At 51.5% G+C, this 4,689-nt stretch overlaps 2 long non-coding RNA genes across 13 annotated transcripts in view; one reads left to right on the top strand and one right to left on the bottom strand.

Annotated features, from left to right (window-relative positions):
* The window catches only part of LOC102883931, a 61,689-nt gene that overhangs the window by 17,275 nt on the left and 39,725 nt on the right, over positions 1–4,689 (bottom strand). For 10 of the 11 annotated variants that reach the window (XR_001517338.2, XR_001517337.2, XR_001517340.2 and 7 more), the window contains 2 exons: positions 679–834; positions 7–153 (listed from right to left, as the gene is read on the bottom strand). This is a non-coding gene — a long non-coding RNA (uncharacterized LOC102883931). Of the gene's footprint in view, positions 1–6; positions 154–678; positions 835–4,689 lie in introns of those variants that run through there. The other variant, XR_003047844.1, reaches the window with a different exon arrangement.
* The window catches only part of LOC107196028, a 57,924-nt gene that overhangs the window by 39,336 nt on the left and 13,899 nt on the right, over positions 1–4,689 (top strand). The window lies entirely within an intron of this gene.

The following is a 4,689-nucleotide window of genomic DNA, read 5'->3' as shown; positions in this document are numbered from 1 at the left end:
TAATGTCAGCAGAGACAGAATCATAAAACTGAATGGAAAGGAAATGCGAATCAGAAATACTGTCTCAGAAATGAATGTCTTTGATGGGTTCACCAGTCAGTGGACATTAAAGAATTAGCGGGCTTGAAGAAATTCCAATAGAAACTTCCACAACTGAAACACAAAGAGAAAAAAACGAAAATGACAAAATGCACAAGAACTGTGGTACAATTACACAAGTTTTAACATACACAAAATGGGAATATCACAAAAGAGAAAAGGACAGAAGAAATATTTGAAACAATGATGACAAGATCTCAAAATTAATAACACACCAAACTATAAAGGAAGCTCAGAGAACAGGATAAACCCCCCCCCCCCAAAAACAACAAACTGTACTTAAAATATATCATGTTCAAACTGCAGAAAATGAAAGACAAAGAGAAAAATCTTAAAGAAGTCAGAGAGACAGAGACAGAGAGACAGAGACAGAGAGAGAGAGAGAGAGAGAGAGAGAGAGAGAGAGAGAGAGAGAGAGAGAGGGAGAGAGAGAGGGAGAGAGAGAGAGAAACAGAGACATCTTACCTATAGAAGAGCTAGGATAAGAATTACATTGGACTTGTCTTTAGAAACCATGAAAGCCAGGAGAGAGGAGAGGAAACATTTAAAGTGTTAAGAGAAAAAAAAAATCTCACCAACCTAGAATTCTGGATCCAGTGAAATTATGCTCCTGAAGTACAGGAGAAATAACGAATTTTACTGACAAGCAAAAATTTGGGGAGTTCGTCACCAGTAGAACAAACTGTTTAGCTAGAAGCAAGAGCATCAGAAACTCGGATCTCCACGACGGAAGAGCTGTACGAAAGAAAGAAAAGGAGACAAAATAAAATCAAAACTTTTTCTTACTCGGAATAAACTTAACACATAACAGTTTGTTCTAAATAATAATAGGAACAAAGGATTCGGTAATGCTAGCATAAGACAGATGGAGTAAGTAACAGAAATGCCAAAGACGAGAGAGAACAACCGGACGTGGGGCCGGGGTGGCATGGAAGCCTCCTGGCGCGACCACACCAAAACTGCAACGACACGACAGAGCAGCCACCGCTGGGAGTCGCCTGAGATCTTGCTGAACAGAAGTCCTACAAGTGGGGACGCACGTAAGAGGCAGGCAGCAGGGGCAGAGGCGCGAAACGGGCGGTGGAGGATAGGGAGGGACCAGTGCCCAGAAGAGTCCCCATCACGTCTGGCTGTGAAAAGCAGCGGACACTATGGCTGAGTGAGGGGGGCTGCGGGAGTCGCAGACGCTCCTCTTAAGGGCCCGCGCGGACTCACCGCTGACGGACTCGCTGGCCCTGAGCTCCGGCGCTGGGACAGCTGCTCGAAAGGCGCCAGGGACACACGGGAAGGGACTGAGTGGTCTGGCTTCAGGGCGAGGGCTGGAGGGTCGGCTTCCTCCCAGACAGAAGTGCTGCTAAAAGCCACTGGTCGTTGGTTGAGGCCTTCCCACTCCCGTGCGGACGCAGGTGGGCACCATATCCGAGTCTCTATCAACCAGGATAACACGGGCACCCGGCCCAGGGGATTCCCTGAGACCTCGCCCCTCCCAATGTGCCGGCCACCCAAGCTGCCTCCAGTAGTTTCTTCCATACAAATGGCCTGGCTCGGCTCATGCTACGGACTTTCCTTAGATCTCTCAAAGGTTCACAAACCCCAAACGAGCAGCATCTGGCCTCAGGGTACAACATGCTTCTTGCTGAGCAGCCTCAAGCCCCACACTAGCAGCAGCTGGCCTCGGTTTCCGGCTTAACCTCTTGAGGCACTTATAAGCCCAGCACAGGTGACAGCCATCTGCGGACTGCTTGCTGGCTCATGCCAGGTGGCCCTGGAGAACACCTACTACAATAGGGCCACTCTACTAAGACCAGGAGACATAGCAGCTCTACTTGATACAGAGAAACAAACATAGGGAGGCAGCCGAAATGGGGAGACAAAGGAACATGTCCTAAATGAAAGTTCAGGAGAAAACGCCAGAAAAAGAGCTAAATGAAATGGTGGCAAGGAATCAGATACAGACTTCAAACCACTGGTTCTAAGGATGATCACGGAACTTAGAGCGAGAACTGATGAACTCGGTGGTAACTTCGACGAAGAGAGAGTGAAATAAAAAAGGACCAGCTGGCTGAATAAAGTGTGTGTTTCCTGTAGCTCAGCGATTTCTGGAGCCCCGTGTGTGTCTTTTGGGGGCTGGTGGCTGCGACGTTGGGAGGCCCCAGCGAGATGACAGGGAGTGGCCCTGGGATCTAAGACCGGACCGGCCTCCGGAGCGGTTGCTGTCCCTGTTACGGACTCAAAGGGGCGGCCACCCTGAGACGTTCCAGGGCCCTTGAACGCCGTGACGGGGTCAACGCAATCATCGAGGACGCGACCTCTAGGACACACTCTTTGTTCCTGGCCCCGCCGGGAATCTCCGAGGCCTCGCGTCTGCATAAAAAGGTACCTTTCTGTTGACCGGTCGTTGGGGGTCCGTGGAGAGACTGGACGCAGTCATATCTCCCGGACCGTGGCCAGGCCGCGGGACGCCGCCTGCTGTGCCCTGTCATCGGGTTCTGTCTATTGTCTTTGGTCTTGTCTGGGTTGTGGGTGGCGGACCTCTCCGGGTCCACCTACGCCCCAGTAATTGTCCTCGTCTGAGTGTCTGTCTTGTGTTTTCCGCGCAAGCGATGGGGGGAGGCCCTAGTTCACGGAAGACACCCTTGGGGTGTCTCCTGCGACATTTCAAAGAAGGGTTTGTAGGCAGAGCTGACTATGGCATAAAGTTTTCTCTAGGCAGACTAAGAACACTGTGTGAAGTTGAGTGGCTACCTTTTGATGTAAATTGGTCTCCAGAGGGTGGGTTGTCGGGAGAGCTGACTATGGCATAAAGTTTTCTTCAGGCAGACTAAGAACATTGCGTAAAGTTGAGTGGCTGTCTTTTGATGTACACCGGTCTCCAGAGGGTTCTTTTGACAGGAGTTTAATGAGGAATGTTTGGAAGATTGTCACGGGAGACCTGGGACATCCCGATCAGTTTCCTACATTGATCAATGGTTAAACCTTGTTCAGAACACCCCTCCTTGGCTCCGCCGGTGTGCCCTTTCTCTAGAGGTGCAAGTCTTAGTTGTGGGCACCCGGAAACATACGGCAACCAAATCTCCAAGACAGCCCAGTCCCTCAGTCCTCCAATCTCCACCAGAGGACAGTGACCTTCCCCTACCCTATAATCCAGGACAACAGAGGCCAAATAGCACCGCCTCACCTCCTCGGACGCGGGCAGGTAACCCCTATGGGCCTCCTGCTCCCGCTCCGGGCGGGGCACCAGACAACACCACCACCCAGCCATCCTCCGCCTGCGAGAAGCACCACCCCAGGGGCATCACACAGACAGGCCCTTTATGGTTTATGTGCCTTTCTCGACTAGGGACCTGTACAGCTGGAAGGCACAGAATCTGCCTTTCTCTGAGAAACCCCAGGCATTAATGGGGCTCTTAGAGAGTGTCTTTCAGACTCATTGCCCCACCTGGGACGATGGCCAACAGCTTTTAGTTACCCCCTTCGCCGCGGAAGAACGAAGAACGCGGACACATTCGGACTGAAACACAAAAGACACCTGCGGGAGGGAGGAGAGCTGAGGAAGCAGGGACCAGACTGAGGAGGAATTTCCCTCCAGCCGCCCAGACTGATTCTCAGGCAGCAAGAACGGCATTAGGTCGGTACCACCAGATTCTAACTGGGGGAATTAGGATGGCTGCTGTCAGCGAACTAACCTTTCTAAGGTAACTGAAGTTATACAGGGACCTCAGGAATCCCCTGGAGCATTTCTTGAACGAGGCATACTAGGTATACACCCCCATTGATCCCGAGGCCCCTGAGAACCAGCGGGCAATTAATGTAGCCTTTGCTACTCGGGCAGCCCCTGATATCCAGCATAAATTACAAAAATTAGAAGGTTTTAAAGGGATGAACCTGTCCCAACTTGTCGAGATGGCCCAGAAGGTGTTCAACAACAGGGAGGCACCGGATGACCCCAAACGTATGGCTAAAATCCAAAGCTACTGTCATCAACCCAGCCAATCTGTTGCCAGACCCAGACCCCCAGACCCCCGTTCATGACTGCACAGATTTCACTGACGCTGTGTGTTCCTCGCGGCCAGACCTCAAACGCTCCCCTCTGCCTGAGGCCGATGAAGTTCTCTTCACGGACGGGAGCAGCTTCATGCAGGAAGGAAGGAGGTACACTGGGGCAGCGATCGTAACTCTAACTGGCACCATCTGGTCGCAGGCTCTTCCCCATGGGACTTCTGCTCAAAAGGCCGAACTCATCGCCCTCACTGAGGCACTAAGATGGGGAAGGATAAGGCGGTCACAATATACACTGACAGCCAATACGCCTTTGCCACTGCTCATGTACACGGAGCCATCTACGAGGAAAGAGGGCTTCTGACTTCAGCTGGGAAGAACAGCAAGAACAAGGGTGAGATCTTAGCCTTACTTGAAGCCATATAGATGCCTAAGGCTCTTGCTATTGTTCTTTGTAAAGCGCATCAAAAAGGGAACAGTCCCGAGGCTGAGGGAAACCGAGGAGCCAATGCAGAGGCAAGAACAGCGGCCACAAGGCCAGTAGGGCCCCCACCACATCTGATGACTGTTGTCCCTTACCCAGAACTGCCT

The sequence above is a fragment of the Pteropus alecto genome, unplaced genomic scaffold (genome assembly GCF_000325575.1).
Source record: "Pteropus alecto unplaced genomic scaffold, ASM32557v1 scaffold587, whole genome shotgun sequence".
Taxonomy (NCBI): domain Eukaryota; kingdom Metazoa; phylum Chordata; class Mammalia; order Chiroptera; family Pteropodidae; genus Pteropus; species Pteropus alecto.
The sequence above is the reverse complement of the archived record's forward strand: the minus strand, read 5'-3'. Positions and strand labels throughout refer to the sequence as shown.